The sequence below is a fragment of the Bufo gargarizans genome, chromosome 1, assembly GCF_014858855.1.
Source record: "Bufo gargarizans isolate SCDJY-AF-19 chromosome 1, ASM1485885v1, whole genome shotgun sequence".
In the NCBI taxonomy this organism is placed as follows: Eukaryota; Metazoa; Chordata; class Amphibia; order Anura; family Bufonidae; genus Bufo; species Bufo gargarizans.
Genome location: NC_058080.1, coordinates 534,847,182 through 534,871,643, shown reverse-complemented (window position 1 = coordinate 534,871,643; position 24,462 = coordinate 534,847,182). Strand labels below are relative to the sequence as shown.

General features: G+C 49.4%; 1 protein-coding gene and 1 pseudogene across 1 annotated transcript in view; both read left to right on the top strand.

The window, feature by feature from the left end:
- Positions 1–7,257: 7,257 nt before the first annotated feature.
- LOC122924386 (probable N-acetyltransferase camello) overlaps positions 7,258–24,462 on the top strand; it is a 33,326-nt gene continuing 16,121 nt past the window's right edge. Inside the window, exon 1 of the mRNA XM_044275417.1 lies at positions 7,258–7,539. The gene's annotated coding sequence lies outside the window, so the exon portion shown is untranslated. The remainder of the gene's footprint in view (positions 7,540–24,462) is intronic.
- LOC122928654 lies at positions 7,864–12,306 on the top strand (annotated as a pseudogene).

Below are 24,462 nucleotides of genomic sequence, written 5' to 3'. Positions count from 1 at the left end.
AGTGTTTTCCAACCAGTGTGCCTCCAGCTGTTGCAAAACTACAACTCCCAGCATGCCCGCACAGCCAAATGCTGTCCGGGCATGCTGGGAGTTGTAGTTTTGCAACAGCTGGAGGCACACTGGTTGGGAAACACTGTGCTAAACTGTCTAAGTCTATGCTAAACACATTGCTGCCACCTGCTGGTGTACATAGAGATTACAGCATAATATATGAAACAGGCCTAGAAAATACAGTTGCAAGAAAAAGTATGTGAACCCTTTGGAATGATATGGATTTCTGCACAAAATGGTCATAAAATGTGATCTGATCTTCATCTAAGTCACAACAATAGACAATCCCAGTCTGCTTAACCTAATAACACACAAAGAGTTAAATGTTACTATGTTTTTATTGAACACACCATGTAAACATTCACAGTGCAGGTGGAAAAAGTATGTGAACCCCTAGACTAATGACATCTCCAAGAGCTAATTGGAGTGAGGTGTCAGCCAACTGGAGTCCAATCAATGAGATGAGATTGGAGGTGTTGGTTACAGCTGCCCTGCCCTATAAAAAACACACACCAGTTCTGGGTTTGCTTTTCACAAGAAGCATTGCCTGATGTGAATGATGCCTCGCACAAAAGAGCTCTCAGAAGACCTACGATTAAGAATTGTTGACTTGCATAAAGCTGGAAAGGGTTATAAAAGTATCTCCAAAAGCCTTGCTGCTCATCAGTCCACGGTAAGACAAATTGTCTATAAATGGAGACAGTTCAGCACTGCTGCTACTCTCCCTAGGAGTGGCCGTCCGGTAAAGATGACTGCGAGAGCACAGCGCAGGCTGCTCAATGAGGTGAAGAAGAATCCTAGAGTGTCAGCTAAAGACTTACAAAAGTCTCTGGCATATGCTAACATCCCTGTTAGCGAATCTACGATACGTAAAACACTAAACAAGAATGGATTTCATGGGAGGATACCACAGAGGAAGCCACTGCTGTCCAAAAAAACATTGCTGCACGTTTACAGTTTGCACAAGAGCACCTAGATGTTCCACAGCAGTACTGGCAAAATATTCTGTGGACAGACGAAACCAAAGTTGAGTTGTTTGGAAGAAATACACAACACTATGTGTGGAGAAAAAGAGGCACAGCACACCAACATCAAAACCTCATCCCACCTGTGAGGTATGGTGGTGGGGGCATCATGGTTTGGGGCTGCTTTGCTGCGTCAGGGCCTGGACGGATTGCTATCATCGAAGGAAAAATGACTTCCCAAGTTTATCAAGACATTTTGCAGGAGAACTTAAGGCCATCTGTCCACCAACTGAAGATCAACAGAAGATGGGTGTTGCAACAGGACAACGGCCCAAAGCATAGAAGTAAATCAACAACAGAATGGCTTAAACAGAAGAAAATACACCTTCTGGAGTGGCCCAGTCAGAGTCCTGACCTCAACCCGATTGAGATGCTGTGGCATGACCTCAAGAAAGCGATTCACACCAGACATCCCAAGAATATTGCTGAACTGAAACAGTTCTGTAAAGAGGAATGGTCAAGAATTACTCCTGACCGTTGTGCACGTCTGATCTGCAACTACAGGGAACGTTTGGTGGAAGTTATTGCTGCCAAAGGAGGTTCAACCAGTTATTAAATCCAAGGGTTCACATACTTTTTCCACCTGCACTGTGAATGTTTACATGGTGTGCTCAATAAAAACATGGTAACATTTAACTCTTTGTGTGTTATTAGGTTAAGCAGACTGTGATTGTCTATTGTTGTGACTTAGATGAAGATCAGATCACAATTTATGACCAATTTGTGCAGAAATCCATATCATTCCAAAGGGTTCACATACTTTTTCTTGCAACTGTACATAAAATGACATTAATGACAATATAATTATGTAGACGGACAGTAAAATTACACCTAACATGTAGCAGGGAAAGAGAGTTTAGTAACATACTTCGGGAAAGTAACATTTTGGAAAGAAGACACCCCAAGATATTCCATGAGGGGCATGGCGAGTTCATAGAAGATTTTTTTTTTTTGGCACCAGTTAGCGGAAATTGATTTCCGCTAACTTGTGGCAAAAAGTTCAATCTTTCATAGACTAACTATGCCCCTCAGCGAATACCTTGGGGTGTCTTCTTTCCAAAATGGCCTGGCATTTGAGGGTCTCCGCAATCATTACATGTATGGCCAGCATTAGGAGTTTCTGCTATTCTCCTTATATTGAGCATACAGGTAATGATATATTTTTTTTTTCCGTTCAGCCTCTGGAGGGGAAAGGCGTCTGCCAGGACATAGGAGCTCCGCCCAACATCCATGCCCACTTAGCTTGTATGCCCTGGCAAACCCGATTTCTCCATTCACATCAATCGATGTGGATGAATAAATCATTGCCGGGATTTTTATTTTTATTTTTATATACAAAGTGTTTGCCAAAGCATAGGAACGCCGCCTCCTCCTCAGCTCATATGCCTCGGCAAACGTATTTTTTACTGCAGAGGAGAAATCTCGTCTTGCAGCGCCGCATACACCGACTTGTGTGTAATCTGACAGCAGCGCAATGCTTCTGTCAGAATGCACATCGGTGCTGCAGCTAGTCAATCGGTTGGTCCATCTGGAAGGTAAAAAGACAAAACAAAAAAGAAAAAACCAGGCCGCAACGCAATAATTTTTATTAACTTTATAATAACATTTGAACAGAACATATAAACTTTATTTAACTTTTTGAACTGAACGTTAACTTTTTTGCTTACTGGTGATTATTTTTTTTTTTTTTTTACCTTTATAGAACAAGCCTCTCCTTCCCCATGGGACAATGTGCAAAGCGCAAATCGCCCAAAGATGTGGCGAAGTGCATTATGCACTTTGTCCCAGGTGAAAGGAGAGGTTTGCAGCAGCTCTGTGTAAATGGGCCCTAATAGCCCTGTGTGCCTATCCTCTGAGATGCAATCCCCATGCTAAGTGTACCTGTGTGTGGTACTTCTGGAAACACTCTCCAAAGCATAGGGCAGGGTGGTCAGGACAGTCAGGACAGAAATAGCGGGTGTCACGCCTTATTCCACTCCTGCTACAGACACGACATCTTTTTCGGGGTGACGGTTGGGTTGAGGTACCAGCAACGACACTGGGGAAATGTCGCTCGTGTAGACGGCTAACTACACTGGTGGATGGGGCCACGGAACCTCCTGGGTACAGGAGGTTCTCAATGATCTCTTCCTGAAATTTGAGGAAGGATCCAGTTCTCCCAGCCTTACTGTTGAGAACAAAACTATTATACAGAGCCAATTGAATCAAATATGCAGACACCTTCTTATACCAGCGTCTGGTCCTGCGGGAAAGGAGATAAGGAGCCAACATCTGGTCATTGAAGTCCACCCCTCCCATGAGCAAATTATAGTCGTGGACACAGAGGGGCTTTTCAATGACACGGGTTGCTCGTTCAATTTGGATTGTCGTGTTTGCGTGAATGGAGGAGAGCATGTAAACGTCACGCTTGTCTCTCCATTTCACTGCGAGCAGTTCTTCGTTACACAAGGCAGCCCTCTCCCCCCTTGCAAGACGGGTGGTAACGAGCCGTTGGGGGAAGCCCTGGCGACTAGGTCGCGCGGTACCACAGCAGCCAATCTGTTCTAGAAACAAATGCCTAAAGAGGGGCACACTTGTGTAGAAATTGTCCACATAAAGATGGTACCCCTTGCCAAATAAGGGTGACACCAAGTCCCAAACTGTCTTCCCACTGCTCTCCAGGTAGTCAGGGAAACCGACCGGCTCCAGGGTCTGATCTTTTCCCTCATAGACACGAAATTTGTGGGTATAGCCTGTGGCCCTTTCACAGAGCTTATACAATTTGACCCCATACCGGACGCGCTTGCTTGGGATGTATTGTTTGAAGCCAAGGCGCCCGGTAAAATGTATCAGGGATTCGTCTACGCAGATGTTTTGCTCAGGGGTATACAAATCTGCAAATTTCTGGTTGAAGTGGTCTATGAGGGGCCGAATTTTGTGGAGCCGGTCAAAAGCTGGGTGGCCTCTGGGACGAGAGGTGTTGTTGTCACTAAAGTGCAGGAAACGCAGGATGGTCTCAAATCGTGTCCTGGACATGGCAGCAGAGAACATGGGCATGTGATGAATCGGGTTCGTGGACCAATATGACCGCAATTCATGCTTTTTGGTTAGACCCATGTTGAGGAGAAGGCCCAGAAAAATTTAAAATTCGGAAACTTGGACTGGTTTCCACCGGAAAGGCTGGGCATAATAGCTTCCCGGGTTGACGGATATAAATTGAGTGGCATACCGGTTTGTTTCAGCCACAACTAAGTCCAAGAGCTCCGCAGTCAAGAACAGCTAAAAAAAATCCAAGGGCCGAACCGATCTGAGCTGTCTCAACCCGAACTCCAGACTGGGCAATGAAAGGGGGAACTACAGGTGCGGCTGAAGTTGGGGACTGCCAATCAGGGTTTGCCAGCACCTCAGGGACTCTAGGAGGTCTAGGGCCTGTCTGTGCGGTGGCTGCGACGGGGTCACTACTGCTCGTGCCACCGTACCAGCTTCAACTGCCCTTCTGGTGCTCGCCACTTCACCAGGTTGTACGGCAGTGCTGGTACTAGGTCCAGGATGGGCTGGGCTGCTGGTGTATGCCTCACCACGTAATCCGTCAGCGCCAGCCCCACTCTGCTGCCCTTGAAGCGGATCCTGCGCAACCTGTGGTGTAGCAACACGGGGCCGGGTACGCCTGGTGCTATCAGGGACCTCAGCCTCCTCGTCCCAACTTTGGGTCAGAGAGCCACTGCTTTCTACAGGTTCATATTCTGACCCGCTAGATTCATCAGATGAGGGTTCCCATTCCTCATCCGACTGAGTCAGAAGCCTGTAGGCCTCTTCAGAAGAATACCCCTTGTTTGACATTTGGACTACTAAATTTAGGGGTATTCCCTGAGACTACCCAAGAAAAAAAGCAAGCCTGTCTTACAAATGGGAGGCTAGCGAAGTACCGTAGGCCGCTGTGGTTGATAAAAAATATCAAAACTGATTTTTTTATCGCTGCAGTGCGTGTAAAGTGATTGTGCAGTGATAAAAAAATAATAATAATTCTGTCACTGCGGTGGGGCGGGCGTGGGTGAACGCATGTGTGGGCGACCGATCAGGCCTGATCGGGCAAACACTGCGTTTTGGGTGGAGGGCGAACTAAGGTGACACTAATACTATTATAGATCTGACTGTGATCAGTTTTGATCACTTACAGATACTATAAAAGTACAAATGCTGATTAGCGATACGCTAATCAGCGAATCAGTGACTGCGGTGCAGTGGGCTGGGCGCTAAACGATCGCTAACTACCTAACCAAGGGGCCTAAACTATACTGAAACCTAACGGTCAATACCAGTGGAAAAAAAAAGTGACAGTTTACACTGATCACTTTTTTCCCTTTCACTAGGTGATTGACAGGGGCAAGAAGGGGTGATCAAGGGGTTAATTGGGGTGCTGGGGGGTGATCTGGGGCTAAGGTGTAGTGTTTGGTGCTACTCACTGTGATGCCTGCTCCTCTGCTGAAACCAACCGACCAAAAGGACCAGCAGAGGAGCAGAGCAGCCATTTAACACCTTATATTTATAAATATAAAGTGTTAACTGGTTTCTGATTTGGTTTTTTAAAAATCGCCAGCCTGCCAGCCACGATCATTGGCATGACAAGCAGATCCCACCTGAGATGTTTTCTACGTGCCACAGTGGAGGAGGCGCCATAATGGTCTGGGGGGCTTTTTCCTTCAGTGGAACAATGGAGCTTCAGGAAGTGCAGGGGCGTCAAACGGCCGCTGGCTATGTCCAGATGTTGCAGAGAGCATTCCTCATGACTGAGGGCCCTCGTCTGGGTGGTAACGACTGGGTTTTTCAACAGGACAACACTACAGGACACAATGCCCGCAGGACAAGGGACTTCTTCCAGGAGAATAACATCACTCTTTTGGCCCATCCTGCGTGTTCCCCTGATCTACATCCAATTGAGAACCTTTAGGGATGGATGGCAAGGGAAGGTTACAAAAATGGACAACAGTTCCAGACAGTAGATGGCCTTCGTGCGGCCGTCTTCACCACTTGGAGAAATGTTCCCACTCACCTCATGGAAACGCCATTTTTCAAGTGGTCTTAAACTTTTGATCAGGACTGTATTATAGCTATAACACAATATACACAGAGATATATACAGTGGTCTGAGGTTACAGATAAAGGTTATATGGGTACAACAGGGTTAAGCAGAGCAAAAGTCAGTTACCGGGAAGATGAAAGTTCTATGATGGTGGAATAGTCCTTAGCTTTAGTCACGTGGGGGGCGGTGATGTCAGCGGTTTCCAGGTCTCTCCAAACACATTTGCACGATGTTACCCCCTTTCAGAGAAAGACGCCGCCCTCTGGCTTGCATGGGCTTATGACCTGTAGCCGGCCGCTCCCCTATGGGTAGGGTCCAATGACCCATAGGGCTCATAGCTCCAGACCAGAATGTCACAGGAAAATGGTTCTGGGCCCAATTAATTCCCCTGGGTTCCGGCTACAACTAGAGTCCAAACATGGTACCGGTATTTGGTTTCTGTGGGGAGATATGGATATCTCCTTTTCCTGGCATCTCGCCATCAAACAAAGACCATGGGCACGTACATCGTGGCCACCGGGACGCAAATATGTATCCGGTTTGCGCCTGCGATGGCCGGGTGATTCATAATCCCTTATGAAATGTAGGTGCCAACATGTCTGGAAGGTATCCTTGATCCTGGGAAGGGCTGATACCTCCTGCTGGGGGGTTTCCTGCAGGATTTAGCTTGCCTCCAAACTGGCTGATTGAGGTGTGACCTTCTCCACCTGGGGCCTCCTTGAAGCCTGGGGCTTTCTTCCTTGCCAGCTGACACTCAAATGGCTGGGGTCGGGGGACTTATTTTACATGTACACTGCTGAAAATGCGAAAAGGTGAATCAAATGACAATCAGGGCTGCCAGTAAATAATAATCCAGCTTCCTCACACTGACATAGCCGCTCTCCACCCTATATACAGACAGATATATAAAAAGAAAATCCATGCGAGGTGGCCAGGGCCGGGAGAGAAGGCACATGCGCGAGTGTTTGTGCGCGCTCGCTCCCACGAAACCCGGCCATCTCTGCAGCCGGAGGATAGATAATAACTGCGCTTTTGCGGCCGCCACTCCTGACATTACAGCAGTGGCCGTAACCCCTAAAAACTAGCATAAAGTTTGGGGTTATAAACATGACATTTACAGGAGTTACATCCACATTTGAAAATGAAAGTATATTCAAGAAACGTTTACTGGAGGCCAAGGAATGGATATAAAGTGGATTGTGGAGGTGAGACATCCCCTTTAAGGAGCCTCCCCAGTGCTTCCTTAATAACGCCCCCTTCCCCCGCTGAGCTCCTCTTACCTGTCCTGGTACATTGGCAGTCGGAACAGAGAAGAGAGTCTGCACTGCTGGGCTGAGGAGAAGATGTCCTCCCGTGTAGCTCTTCCATGGATTGACCTACGCTGGAGTCTAGTCTGCACAGAAGGTGAGTGTGTACCTGTGTAATATATATGTGTGTATATGTACGTATGCCTATGTAACATGCTATATACAGGAACTGGGAGAGGATATCCGCCCAGGGCTGCCGCAGATTACTCCATCATGGACCCAGGGGTGTTCATAGCCTCACTGCTGCCTGAGGTGAAAACTTAAAAAGGCTGTCCCCCATGGCAAATTTTTATATAGCCCCTTTGTCACAATGAAAGCGCTCATTGCCCATGGCCTTTCAGCTGCCCTATCTTGCCCATACCTCGTTGCCTCACCTAGCCTCATTGGTGGTGCACCCCTTGCATGGACCGTCCTGACGTAGATGAAGAAGAAGATTGATGACCCTCTCCCCATGGTGTGTCTTAGTAATCTACGTGTATACAAGTGTATGTGTGTGTAATATATGTATGACTGCTTGTGTAATCTGTGTGTCTATGTATGACTGCTTGTGTAATCTGTGTGTGTATATATGTATGACTGATTGTGTAATCTGTGTGTGTATATATATATGACTGATTGTGTAATCTGTGTGTGTATATATATATGACTGCTTGTGTAATCTGTGTGTATATATGTATGCCTGCTTGTGTAATCTGTGTGTGTATATATGTATGCCCGCTTGTGTAATCTGTGTGTGTATATGTATGACTGCTTATGTAATCTGTGTGTGTGTATATATGTATGCCCACTTGTGTAATCTGTGTGTCTATGTATGACTGCTTGTGTAATCTGTGTGTGTATATATGTATGCCCGCTTGTGTAATCTGTGTGTATATATGTATGCCCGCTTGTGTAATCTGTGTGTGTATATATGTATGCCCGCTTGTGTAATCTGTGTGTGTATGTATGACTGCTTGTGCAATCTGTGTGTGTGTATATATGTATGCCCGCTTGTGTAATCTGTGTGTATATATGTCTGCCTGCTTGTGTAATCTGTGTGTATATATGTCTGCCTGCTTGTGTAATCTGTGTGTATATATGTATGGCTGCTTGTGTAATCTGTGTGTATATATGTCTGCCTGCTTGTGTAATCTGTGCGTATATATGTATGACTGCTTGTGTAATCTGTGTGTATATATGTCTGCCTGCTTGTGTAATCTGTGTGAATATATGTCTGCCTGCTTGTGTAATCTGTGTGTATATATGTCTGCCTGCTTGTGTAATCTGTGTGTCTATGTATGACTGCTTGTGTAATCTGTGTGTATATATGTCTGCCTGCTTGTGTAATCTGTATGTCTATGTATGACTGCTTGTGTAATCTGTGTGTATATATGTCTGCCTGCTTGTGTAATCTGTGTGAATATATGTCTGCCTGCTTGTGTAATCTGTGTGTATATGTCTGCCTGCTTGTGTAATCTGTGTGTCTATGTATGACTGCTTGTGTAATCTGTGTGTATATATGTCTGCCTGCTTGTGTAATCTGTATGTCTATGTATGACTGCTTGTGTAATCTGTGTGTATATATGTCTGCCTGCTTGTGTAATCTGTGTGTGTATTTATATGTCTGCCTGCTTGTGTAATCTGTGTGTGTGTATATGTATGACTGCTTGTGTAATCTGTGTGTATATATGTCTGCCTGCTTGTGTAATCTGTGTGTGTGTATATGTATGACTGCTTGTGTAATCTGTGTGTGTATATATACGTCTGTGCTTGTGTACGGGCTTGTTGACATCTGCTTCAGGGGGTCCGTTGAGGGGCCTCCACTGCAGATTCCATCGAAATTTGTGGGTAAAAATTTTTGTCTGGTAGACTGATGGACCATACTGCCCATGTATCTGTGTGTGTTACATGTATGTATGCCTGTGTCATGTATGACTGTACACTACAGTGTAGTCATGTTTTTCAGTCTTGTTTTGGACTTTTTGGACACCTATGTGACATATTTAGTATTTTTACGCTGTTGTCACCACTATGGCGTGGTGGGGGCGGCCATCGACCCGGCAAATTCACCAACATTTTCATTTGGAAAACAGATGATTGAACACAACTCCCATCCGGGGTTGGAATAGATTTCACTTCAGCGCATGGACTCTGAGAGATAAATTAGGCGCATGGTCCGTCAGCAGAGGGACTATGAAAGACGGTGGTGGTCTTTGATTAATGACCCCCGATATGTTTATGTAATTTGTCTGGCTGAGGTCACATGTACGGCCATTTTTGGTTTCTTGTCATATGATGGACTCCTATTGGCTTTATGGCGTCCACCACAGTTCCATCAGTCTGACGGGAAGAAGAACTCTGCATGCTGCGCTATGTTCCCATCAGATATGACCCAGATGGAGATTTATGACGGTGTCGGCAGCGCAGGTGTGAACACGTAAATCTCCAGATGAGGACCGTGTAGTCATAATGTGTGTCCGGGTGGACGCTGTAGTCCCTGCGTGTGACACCCTCAGTCTTGTGATCATGCCCTCGGTGCAGCCTAGTCTCACAGTCAGATGATGACTTTACTTTGTATACTTACCGCTGTCATGGGTTGAATAATAACATTTTTGGAGCGTCGGGGGGGGGGGGGCGGGGGACGCTGTCAAAAATCTGCAGAAAAAATCCTGCATGCTGTGGATTTCAAATCTGCTGCGTGCCTATTATGTTGTGGAAGTGCTGTGGATTTTAACCACAGATTTCACCCCTTACCGGGGTAAAAATGAAAGTCAGACATCACATAGGATAGGACAATCTCCGTCTAACAAAGCTAGAACCGGCCCTGCACCTCACACGGATCCAGAGGTCTCCACACTCACTGCTCCATTTTCTCTGCTAGATTTATTTCGGGCAGACAGCTCAGGGTCTGTGTCCTTTCTGCTGCTATATCCCTATCCCACTTGGGGATGTGTCCTTTCTGCTGCTGGTATATCCCTCTCACAACTGGGGATGTGTCCTTTCTGCTGCTGCTATATTCCTATCACAACTGGGGATGTGTCCTTTCTGCTGCTGCTTCTATATCCCTATCACAACTGGGGATGTGTCCTTTCTGCTGCTGCTATATCCCTATCACAATTGGGAATGTGTCCTTTCTGCTGCTATATTCCTATCACAACTGGGGATGTGTCCTTTCTGCTGCTGCTATATCCCTATCACAACTGGGGATGTGTCCTTTCTGCTGCTGCTATATCCCTATCACAACTGGGAATGTGTCCTTTCTGCTGCATTGATCTCTCCCATCATAGGCTGTGGGAGTGTCCTTTCTGTCACAGCTCCCTCCCCTAAAGCCTATGAGGGTGAACAGTAATTGGCTCTTGTAGCCGCCTCAGTCTTCGACTGTATTGCCATTATAATACAGGCTAAAGCACAACAGGAGAGATATTATAATGGAGCGAGTACCAGAGGAGGGACATCATATTGCAGGATGGACACTACTGGAGCTATTATATTACAGGGGGTATTAAAATACAAGGGGCACTGCAGTGGGGGCATTATAAAACAGGGAGCACTACAAGGAGAAATTACAACACGGGCATTGTGATGCAGGGGGCATACAAGTGGGGGCATTATGATGCAGGGGGCATACAAGTGGGGGCATTATGATGCAGGGGGCATACAAGTGGGGGCATTATAATACATAGGGAACTATGGGAGAGGCATTATAATACAGGCCAGAAGCACTAAAGGGGGGGGGGGGCATTCACTTTTGTTATGTAAATCAGCTTATTGATGCAAGTGGGGCATTTCAATCGCTACGCTCAGTTTTCTCCACCAGTCGCGCCCCCCACTCCGCGCTGCTGACCGCTGCCCCACCTCTGGCATTGGTGCCCATGCACTACATGGCTGGGTGCAAATATTGACTGTTCTGTGTCTTATGCATTACAGACGATGGTGGACGTCTTGATAAGAACTTAGCAGAACAGAGACTATGATGTTGCCCGGGGGATAATGGACAACCTTCCCAGTACCGGCATGTACCTGCTGAGGCTTTGTCAGGTTCACACAACTATCCTTGTGTTGTCCGTCACTTTCTGCTTGGTCTTCCGCTCTTTCCTTGTGTCTTCGTTGGGTGTGGTTGACCGGAGCTTGCCTTCTTCTTGTATTAGTCTTTCAGAAGATTATAAAGAAGGCCCACAAGTCAGACTTAGGGCTCATACACATGAACGTATTTTCTTTCCGTGTCCATTCTGTTTTTTTTGCGGACTGTATGCGGAACCATTTATTTCAATGGGTCTGCAAAAAAAACGGAAGTTACTCTGTGTGCAGTCTGTTTCCATATGTCCGTATTTCCGTTCTGCAAAAAAATAGAACATGTCCTATTATTGTCCGCATTACGGACTGTTCTATGAAGGGCCAGCTGTTGCGTTCCGCAAAATACAGAATGCACACTAATGTCATCCGTATTTTTTGCGGTTCAGTTTATTGCAGACCACAAAATACATACGGTCGTGTGCATGAGCCCTTACAGTACATTGAAGAGTCCTACATGTCTGGCCAGAACTCCTGCTTTTGGGTGGCAGAAGTCAATGGTCGGGTTGTTGGTATGGTTGGTGTTAAACCAGTCCAAGGATCTCCCCATGAAGTGGAACTGAGACGACTGTCTGTGGCCAAGGAGTATCGGCACAAGGGGGTTGCTATAAGGCTTTGCACACACGTCATTGACTTTGGCCGTCAATGTGGATATGAACGTGTGACTTGAAACACATCAAACATGCAACATGCAGCTCATAATCTCTATCTGAACGTAGGCTTTAGGAAAACTAAATCCAAGCCGGTCACAGGTCCAATCGGAAGACTGGCAGATGTGACTGCCACCTATTACACGTATGATATTAGGACATAACTTGTGTCCAGAATGTTCTAAGTAAGTTGCATTACTGAAATTAATGAACTTTTGCACTCATATTTTTGGAGTTTCACCTGTAGATTCTGTGTAATGATGTGCCTTGTAATGTAGTACCCATCCCCCATTGTGCTGATAATGCCACATTCCTGAGTGAAGACACACGCGTGCTGCACACTGGAGGAGAGGTTAAAGGGTTTAAACTCTGTGACACACATACATTCGGGGGACTCCACCTAGAACTTCATTCTAGGTAGGATGTAAGTATTGATTTTCCCTATCTCTTCTACACCCTGGGTTGTCGGCCATGTGCTATAACGTGGTAGACAGCATGATCAACGGAGTCTCACCCCATAATATTGCATATTTAGGCTAGTGATATATTTACTTTTTCTTATTCTTATATGTAATCACACTTAGTAAATATATTTATTCACTTAGCCTGCATAAGCTTATTCATTCTTAAACTTTTGAATTCACGTTACATTACATGAAGTATAGTTCCACAGGAGAAGGCTTGCTTGGGAGACCGGAAAGCTGATGCAGCTTTAGGACACCACACTTTGGCTCTCACCCTGTTCCAGTTAAGGGCAGAAATAGGGACAGTAAAGTGGAAAAGTGAGGAATTAATTGTCTGTAATGATTGGCAAAGTGTGGCATGTATTTGTATTCAGCCCCTGTACTCTGATACCCCTAAATTAAATCCAGTGTGACCAATCACCTTCAGAAGTCACCTCATTAGTAAATAGAGTCCATCTGTGTGTAATGTCTTCTAAGTATAACTCCAGCTGTTCAGTGAAGGCCTCAGAGGTTTCTTTGAGAACATTGGTGATGAAAGAGCATCAAGAAAACTAAAGAACACACCAGACAGGTCAGGGATAAAGTTGTGGAGAAGTGTAAAGCAGGGTGAGGTTATAAAAAAATATCCCAAGTTCTGAACATCTCACGGAGCACTGTTCAATCATCTGAAAATGGAAGAAGTTTGTCACAACTGCAAACCTGCCAACACATGGCCGTCCACCTAAACTGACCACCCAAAAGGAGAGCACTAAGAGAAGCAGCTGAGAGGCCCATAGTCACTGTGAAGGAGCTGCAGAGATTCACAGCTAAGGTGGGAGAATCTGTCCACATGACAAATATTAGTCATGTACTAAAAAAATCTGGCCTTTATGGAACAGTGGCAAGAAGAAAGACATTTCTGAAAGTAAGCCATAAGAAGTCCCATTTGCAGTTTACCACAAGCCATGTAGAGGACACAGCAAACATATAGAAAAAGGTGATCTGGTCAGATGAGACCAAAGGTGAACTTTTTGGCCTAATGCAAAATGCTATGCGTGGCAGAAACCTAACCCTGCACACACCATCCCCACCATGACACATGGTGGTGGCAGCATCATGCTGCAGGGGATGCTTTTCAGCACGGACAGGGAAGCTGGTCAGAGTAGATGGATGGAGCTAAATGCAGGGTAATCCTAGAGGAAAGCCTGGTAGAGGCTGCAATAGACTTGAGACTGGGGCAGAGGTCACCTTCCAGCAGGACAACAACCCTCAACATCCAGCCAAAGCTATGGAATGGTTTAGATCAAAGCATCTTCATGTGTTAGAATAGTCCAGTCACAGTCCAGACCTAGATGCGAATGAGAACCTGTGGCAAGACTGGAAAATTCTCCATCCAATCTGACTGAGCATGAGCTATTATGCAAAAAAGAATGGGCAAAGATTTCAGCTTCTGGATGTACAATGCCGGTGGAGACAGACCCCAAAAGACCTGCAGCTGTAGTTACAGTGAAAGGTGGTCCTACAAAGTATCGACTCAGGGAGCCTGAATACATATGCACGCCACACTGTCCAGATTTTTATTTATTAAACATTTTAAAAACCATGTATCATTTTCTTTTCACTTCGCACAGACTTGTACTTTGTGTTGGTCGATCAGATAAAATTCCGTTTATGGGTGTATTGTAAAAAAAATATGGAAAAGTTCAAAGGGTATGAATACTTTTTCAAAGCACTGTAAACAGCACTTTCCTTTACACAGTCACGCTAATGCAGGAAGTTTCCTGATAAGCTAGAGTCCAGGAAAGCCTACACAGAAAACCAAATCTCACCATAGGAAGTGATAAGTTTGGAGAGAGCTTGTCTTCACCCTGGGTCATCTCTCCGACTGATCCTAGGCTCTGGAGTTTCCTGTCTTGAGAGGGCAGGTGTGCAAATAGTGTGCTCTGGCTCCGCAATACAAGCAATACGTCTTGCTGTGTCTATGCCGACTTTCCTCCTCAGATAATTGGACCATGTCCAGTGGCATAGGTTCAGGATCAGGAGATGCAGAAGATTAAAGACTCTTAAAGGTGGGTGCCAATCTAGGGACTCTCCTCTTACATACAGATTACCTCTTACATCTCCTGGGGGGGTCTGACCACTGGGCTCACTCTATCCACCTGCTCAGACTTCGGCCTGCTTGACAGCTTGGCCCGTCCTCCTGCCTGATCCTTCTTCCTCCTAAAGGGCCTACGTGTCTGACCTATAGACACATGAGGAAAGCCTACCTGGAATTCAGGTCACAGTCTGCGCAGAGGGCCAGAGCAAGCCCGGTGGCCTGCCCAGTGGATGGCAGCAGGAGGCTGCTTCCCTGGCTGCCCACCGCCTTCATCCATTTTAGATAAGCAAAGCTAGGAGCCAGACCTGTGAGGGAGGGAGGGCTCCTGATGACTAGGCCTATAAGAAGCAAAGCCCATCCCAGGAAAACACCAGTCCTGGAACTGGAGAAGAGTAACTACCCAGAGAGAAGGAGAAGAGATATCTTCAGAAGGTTTACAATCACGTCAGTAAGATACTGCTCGTTTATGACATTCAGACTTTACTGCTGTGAGACTTGTAGACAGACTGGCCATCCATATCTAATCTCCACCCTCAACTCGGAAACTGCAGAAAGAACCAGTAAGAATGGATTTACATGCCGGTAGTTACTGGGAGAGACGGAAAAGTGTATTAGAGAGCGAGGGGACTACTAACACCAACAGACGCGCTACCTATGCAACACCATTGGGGGAAAAAATGATTTGTAAAATATCTCTGAACTGTGCCTTTGCTGCTACTTATACTACAACCCTCAACATCAATTTTAGTAAATTTTATTGCAATCTACAAGTCCATTCATTGTCTCCATCCAATGCCCAGGGAGTGCCAGTCTGAGCATAGCCACCGTCAGTAACTTTTAACACTCTGTGGCACCACTACCACTCCCATCCTCCGTATGCCAGCACTCCCCCTGCGGGCTACTTTTAAAGCTCCAATGGAACAAAGCTTATGACCTGAGAAACTTGTTGATCCCCCTATGGGGATCCTTGTTTCCCTTGAGGAGACTCATTGATGGACTCCTGTTAGATTGCAGATATCTTATGTTTATGGCCAGTTTAAGACTTCGATCTGGAAGACGGTCTGAGAGTCAGCAGCTTCCAGTAGAAAAGAAACTGGTGCACCCCAGTGATGGCTTCAGGTCGGGGTCTTGGGGTGGAGTGGAGAAGGCCTGAGACACTGGCTTGTTGTCTGATTCGTCAGTACTATTTTCATGATACAAGGTTCCAGTAACCAACTCTGGTCTCCGTCTCATATCAGTTCCATTAAGAAGTTCAGAGATTTAAAGGGGCTCTCCTCCCTAACGAAGACTTTAACTGTTGGCTTGTAATTCACCTTTTGCAACTTTTACAAAGTCGGATTGAATGTTTCTGTATTCAGGAGCGTCTTTGATGTGATGGTTTTATTCTTCATGCTGTCCTGGAAAATATTGTGTCCTGGGAAGAAACGTCTTCCCAACAGTGACACCTACAGGTGACTACCAGCATGGCAGAGGCTGCACCCAAGCTGTATACTGATTAATTTTATGTGTGGCTGTAAGTAGTCCCCTCCGTGTAGATGTGATCTGGGGTCATTGCTCAGGAACTGAAGTTCTACAAGACATTTCAGTCTGAAGTGCTACTGTGGATGCTCTACTGCAGGCACACTACTGAGGACTCTCTACTGCAGGCACACTACGAGGGACGCTCTACTGCGGGCACACTACTGAGGACGCTTACTGCAGCACACTACTGAGGACACTCTACTGCAGGCACACTACTGAGGACGCTCTACTGCAGGCACACTACTGAGAACGCTCTACTGCAGGCCACTACTGAGGACACTCTACTGCAGGCACACTACTGAGGACGCTCTACTGCAGGCACACTACTTAAGACGCTCTACTGCAGGCACACTACTGAGGACGCTCTACTGCAGGCCACACTACCTGAGGTACGCCCCTCTACTGCAGGCACACTACTGAGGACTCTCTACTGCAGGCACACTACATGAGGACGCTCTACTGCAGGCCACACTACCTGAGGGGGGGGCTTGGACGCTCTACTGCAGGCACACTACTGAGGACGCTCTACTGCAGGCACACTACTGAGGACGCTCTACTGCAGGCACACTACTGAGGACCGCTCTACTGCAGGCACACTACTGAGGACGCTCTACTGCAGGCACACTACTGAGGACGCTCTACTGCAGGCACACTACTGAGGAACGCTCTACTGCAGGCACATACTGAGGAGGCTCTACTGCAGGCACACTACTGAGGACGCTCTACTGCAGGCACACTACTGAGGACGCTCTACTGCAGGCACACTACTGAGGACGCTCTACTGCATGCACACTACTGAGGATGCTCTACTGCAGGCACACTACTGAGGACGCTCTACTGCTAGGCACCACTACTGAGGACGCTTCTACTGCAGGCACACTACTGAGGACGCTCTACTGCAGGCACACTACTGAGGACGCTCTACTGCAGACACACCTACTGAGGATGCTCTACTGCAGGCACACTACTGAGGACGCTCTACTGCAGGCACACTACTGAGGAGCGCTTACTGCAGGCACATACTGAGGACGCTTACTGCAGGCACACTACTGAGGACGCTACTGCAGGCACATTACTGAGGACGCTCTACTGCAGGCACACTACTGAGGATGCTCTACTGCAGGCACACTACTGAGGACGCTCTACTGCAGGCACACTACTGAGGACGCTCTACTGCAGGCACACTACTGAGGACGCTCTACTGCAGGCACACTACTGTGAATGCCTCTACTGCAGGCACACTACTGAGGACGCTCTACTGCAGACACACTACTGTGGACAGCTCTACTGCAGGCACACTACTGAGGACGCTCTACTGCAGGCACACTACTGAGGACGCTCTACTGCAGGCACACTACTGAGGAGGCTCTACTGCAGGCACACTACTGAGGACGCTCTACTGCAGGCACACTACTGAGGACGCTCTACTGCAGGCACACTACTGAGGACGCTCTACTGCAGGCACACTACTGTGAATGCTCTACTGCAGGCACACTACTGAGGACGCTCTACTGCAGGCACACTACTGAGGACGCTCTACTGCAGACACACTACTGAGGACGCTCTACTGCAGGCACACTACTGTGGACGCTCTACTGCAGGCACACTACTGAGGACGCTCTACTGCAGGCACACTACTGTGGATGCTCTACTGCAGGCACACTACTGAGGACGCTCTACTGCAGGCACACTACTGTGGATGCTCTACTGCAGGCACACTACTGAGGACGCTCTACTGCAGGCACACTACTGAGGACGCTCTACTGCAGACACACTACTGTGGATGCTCTACTGCAGGCACACTACTGAGGACGCTCTACTGCAGGCACACTACTGTGGATGCTCTACTGCAGGCACACTACTGAGGACGCTCTACTGCAGGCACACTACTGAGGACACTCTACTGCAGGCACACTACTGAGGACGCTCTACTGCAGGCACACTACTGAGGACGCTCTACTGCAGGCACACTACTGAGGACGCTCTACTGCAGGCACACTACTGAGGACGCTCTACTGCAGGCACACTACTGAGGACGCTCTACTGCAGGCACACTACTGTGGACGCTCTACTGCAGGCACACTACTGAGGACGCTCTACTGCAGGCTCTACTGTGGATGCTCTACTGCAGGCACACTACTGAGGACGCTCTACTGCAGGCACACTACTGAGGACGCTCTACTGCAGGCACACTACTGTGGATGCTCTACTGCAGGCACACTACTGTGGACACTCTACTGCAGGCACACTACTGAGGATGCTCTACTGCAGGCACACTACTGTGGATGCTCTACTGCAGGCACACTACTGAGGATGCTCTACTGCAGGCACACTACTGAGGACGCTCTACTGCAGGCACACTACTGAGGACGCTCTACTGCAGGCACACTACTGAGGATGCTCTACTGCAGGCACACTACTGTGGATGCTCTACTGCAGGCACACTACTGAGGATGCTCTACTGCAGGCACACTACTGAGGACGCTCTACTGCAGGCACACTACTGAGGACGCTCTACTGCAGGCACACTACTGAGGATGCTCTACTGCAGGCACACTACTGTGGATGCTCTACTGCAGGCACACTACTGAGGACGCTCTACTGCAGGCACACTACTGAGGACGCTCTACTGCAGGCACACTACTGAGACGCTCTACTGCAGGCACACTACTGAGGACGCTCTACTGCAGGCACACTACTGAGGATGCTCTACTGCAGGCACACTACTGAGGACGCTCTACTGCAGGCACACTACTGAGGACGCTCTACTGCAGGCACACTACTGAGGACGCTCTACTGCAGGCACACTACTGAGGATGCTCTACTGCAGGCACACTACTGATGACGCTCTACTGCAGGCACACTACTGAGGACGCTCTACTGCAAGGCACACTACTGAGGACGCTCTACTGCAGGCACACTACTGAGGACGCTCTACTGCAGGCACACTACTGAGGACGCTCTACTGCAGACACACTACTGAGGACGCTCTACTGCAGGCACACTACTGAGACGCTCTACTGCAGGCACACTACTGAGGACACTACTGCAGGCACACTACTGAGGACACTCTACTGCAGGCACACTACTGAGGACTGCTCTACTGCAGGCACACTACTGAGGACGCTCTACTGCAGGCACACTACTGTGGACGCTCTACTGCAGGCACACTACTGAGGACGCTCTACTGCAGGCAGCACTACTGAGGACGCTCTACTGCTGCACACTACTGAGGACGCTCTACTGCAGGCACACTACTGAGGACGCTCTACTGCAGGCACACTACTGAGGACGCTCTACTGCAGCACACTACTGAGGACGCTCTACTGCAGCACACCTGAGGACCTCTACTGCAGGCACACTACTGAGGACGCTCTACTGCAGGCACACTACTGAGGACGCTCTACTGCAGGCACACTACTGAGGACGCTCTACTGCAGGCACACTACTGAGACGCTCTACTGCAGGCACACTACTGAGGACGCTCTACTGCAGGCACACTACTGATGACGCTCTACTGCAGGCACACTACTGAGGACGCTCTACTGCAGCACACTACTGAGGACGCTCTACTGCAGGCACACTACTAGGGACGCTCTACTGCAGCACACTACTGAGGACGCTCTCCTGCAGGCACACTACTGAGGACCTCTACTGCAGGCACACTACTGAGGACGCTCTACTGCAGGCACACTACTGAGGACGCTCTACTGCAGGCACACTACTGAGGACGCTCTACTGCAGGCACACTACTGAGGACGCTCTACTGCAGGCACACTACTGAGGACGCTCTACTGCAGGCACACTACTGAGGACGCTCTACTGCAGGCACACTACTGAGGAACGCTCTACTGCAGGCACACTACTGTGTGACGCTCTACGCAGGCACACTACTGATGACGCTCTACTGCAGGCACACTACTGAGGACGCTCTACTGCAGGCACACTACTGAGGACGCTCTACTGCAGGCACACTAATGAGACGCTCTACTGCAGCCACACTACTGAGGACGCTCTACTGCAGGCACACTACTGAGGACGCTCTACTGCAGGCACACTACTGAGGGACGCTCTACTGCAGCACACTACTGAGGACGCTCTACTGCAGGCCACTACTGATGACGCTCTACTGCAGGCACACTACTGATGACGCTCTACTGCAGGCACACTACTAGGACGCTTCCTACTGCAGGCGACACTACTGAGGACCTCTACTGCAGGCACACTACTGAGGACGCTCTACTGCAGGCACACTACTGAGGACGCTCTACTGCAGGCACACTACTGAGGACGCTCTACTGCAGGCACACTACTGAGGACGCTCTACTGCAGGCACACTACTGAGGACGCTCTACTGCAGGCACACTACTGAGGAGCTCTACTGCAGGCACACTACTGAGGACGCTCTACTGCAGGGCACACTACTGAGGACGCTCTACTGCAGGCACACTACTGAGGACGCTCTACTGCAGGCACACTACTGAGAGACGCTCTACTGCAGGCACACTACTGAGGACGCTCTACTGCAGGCACACTACTGAGGACGCTCTACTGCAGGCACACTACTGAGGACGCTCTACTGCAGGCACACTACTGAGGACGCTCTACTGCAGGCACACTACTGAGGACGCTCTACTGCAGGCACACTACTGAGGACGCTCTACTGCAGGCACACTACTGAGGACGCTCTACTGCAGGCACACACGACTACTGAGGACGCTCTACTGCAGGCACACTACTGAGGGACGCTCTACTGCAGGCACACTACTGAGGACGCTCTACTGCAGGCACACTACTGAGGACGCTCTACTGCAGGCACACTACTGAGGACGCTCTACTGCAGGCACACTACTGAGGACGCTCTACTGCAGGCACACTACTGAGGACGCTCTACTGCAGGCACACTACTGAGGACGCTCTACTGCAGGCACACTACTGAGGACGCTCTACTGCAGGCACACTACTGAGGACGCTCTACTGCAGGCACACTACTGAGGACGCTCTACTGCAGGCACACTACTGAGGACGCTCTACTGCAGGCACACTACTGAGGACGCTCTACTGCAGGCACACTACTGAGGACGCTCTACTGCAGGCACACTACTGAGGACGCTCTACTGCAGGCACACTACTGAGGACGCTCTACTGCAGGCACACTACTGAGGACGCTCTACTGCAGGCACACTACTGAGGACGCTCTACTGCAGGCACACTACTGAGGACGCTCTACTGCAGGCACACTACTGAGGACCGCTCTACTGCAGGCACACTACTGAGGACGCTCTACTGCAGGCACACTACTGAGGACGCTCTACTGCAGGCACACTACTGAGGACCCTACTGCAGGCACACTCTGATACGCTCTACTGCAGGCACACTACCTGAGGACGCTCTACTGCAGGCACACTACTGAGGACGCTCTACTGCAGGCACACTACTGAGGACGCTCTACTGCAGGCACACTACTGAGGACGCTCTACTGCAGGCACACTACTGAGGACGCTCTACTGCAGGCACACTACTGAGGACGCTCTACTGCAGGCACACTACTGAGGACGCTCTACTGCAGGCACACTACTGATGACGCTCTACTGCAGGCACACTACTGAGGACGCTCTACTGCAGGCACACTACTGAGGACGCTCTACTGCAGGGCACACTACTGAGGACGCTCTACTGCAGGCACCACTACTGAGGACGCTCTACTGCAGGCACACTACTGAGGACGCTCTACTGCAGGCAACACTACTGAGGACGCTCTACTGCAGGCACACTACTGAGGACGCTCTACTGCAGGCACACTACTGAGGACGCTCTACTGCAGGCACACTACTGAGGACGCTCTACTGCAGGCACACTACTGAGGACGCTCTACTGCAGGCACACTACTGAGGACGCTCTACTGCAGGCACACTACTGAGGACGCTCTACTGCAGGCACACTACTGAGGACGCTCTACTGCAGGCACACTACTGAGGACGCTCTACTGCAGGCACACTACTGAGGACGCTCTACTGCAGGCACACTACTGAGGACGCTCTACTGCAGGCACACTACTGAGGACGCTCTACTGCAGGCACACTACTGAGGACGCTCTACTGCAGGCACACTACTGAGGACGCTCTACTGCAGGCACACTACTGAGGACGCTCTACTGCAGGCACACTACTGAGGACGCTCTACTGCAGGCACACTACTGAGGACGCTCTACTGCAGGCACACTACTGAGGACGCTCTACTGCAGGCACACTACTGAGGACGCTCTACTGCAGGCACACTACTGAGGACGCTCTACTGCAGGCACACTACTGAGGACGCTCTACTGCAGGCACACTACTGAGGACGCTCTACTGCAGGCACACTACTGAGGACGCTCTACTGCAGGCACACTACTGAGGACGCTCTACTGCAGGCACACTACTGAGGACGCTCTACTGCAGGCACACTACTGAGGACGCTCTACTGCAGGCACACTACTGAGGACGCTCTACTGCAGGCACACTGAGGACGCTCTACTGCAGGCACACTACTGAGGACGCTCTACTGCAGGCACACTACTGAGGACGCTCTACTGCAGGCACACTACTGAGGACGCTCTACTGCAGGCACACTACTGAGGACGCTCTACTGCAGGCACACTACTGAGGACGCTCTACTGCAGGCACACTACTGAGGACGCTCTACTGCAGGCACACTACTGAGGACGCTCTACTGCAGGCACACTACTGAGGACGCTCTACTGCAGGCACACTACTGAGGACGCTCTACTGCAGGCACACTACTGAGGACGCTCTACTGCAGGCACACTACTGAGACGCTCTACTGCAGGCACACTACTGAGGACGCTCTACTGCAGGCACACTACTGAGGACGCTCTACTGCAGGCACACTACTGAGGACGCTCTACTGCAGGCACACTACTGAGGACGCTCTACTGCAGGCACACTACTGAGGACGCTCTACTGCAGGCACACTACTGAGGACGCTCTACTGCAGGCACACTACTGAGGACGCTCTACTGCAGGCACACTACTGAGGACGCTCTACTGCAGGCACACTACTGAGGACGCTCTACTGCAGGCACACTACTGAGGACGCTCTACTGCAGGCACACTACTGAGACGCTCTACTGCAGGCACACTACTGAGGACGCTCTACTGCAGGCACACTACTGAGGACGCTCTACTGCAGGCACACTACTGAGGACGCTCTACTGCAGGCACACTACTGAGGACGCTCTACTGCAGGCACACTACTGAGGACGCTCTACTGCAGGCACACTACTGAGGACGCTCTACTGCAGGCACACTACTGAGGACGCTCTACTGCACACTACTGAGGACGCTCTACTGCAGGCACACTACTGAGGACGCTCTACTGCAGGCACACTACTGAGGACGCTCTACTGCAGCACACTACTGAGGACGCTCTACTGCAGGCACACTACTGAGGACGCTCTACTGCAGGCACACTACTGAGGACGCTCTACTGCAGGCACACTACTGAGACGCTCTACTGCAGGCACACTACTGAGGACGCTCTACTGCAGGCACACTACTGAGGACGCTCTACTGCAGGCACACTACTGAGGACGCTCTACTGCAGGCACACTACTGAGGACGCTCTACTGCAGGCACACTACTGAGGACGCTCTACTGCAGGCACACTACTGAGGACGCTCTACTGCAGGCACTACTGAGGACGCTCTACTGCAGGCACACTACTGAGGACGCTCTACTGCAGGCACACTACTGAGGACGCTCTACTGCAGGCACACTACTGAGACGCTCTACTGCAGGCACACTACTGAGGACGCTCTACTGCAGGCACACTACTGAGGCGCTACTGCAGGCACACTACTGAGGACGCTCTACTGCAGGCACACTACTGAGGACGCTCTACTGCAGGCACACTACTGAGCGCTCTACTGCAGGCACACTACTGAGGACGCTCTACTGCAGGCACACTACTGAGGACGCTCTACTGCAGGCACACTACTGAGGACGCTCTACTGCAGGCACACTACTGAGGACGCTCTACTGCAGGCACACTACTGAGGACGCTCTACTGCAGGCACACTACTGAGGACGCTCTACTGCAGCACACTACTGAGGACGCTCTACTGCAGGCACTACTGAGGACGCTCTACTGCAGGCACACTACTGAGGACGCTCTACTGCAGGCACACTACTGAGGACGCTCTACTGCAGGCACACTACTGAGGACGCTCTACTGGCCTGCACACTACTGTGGACTCT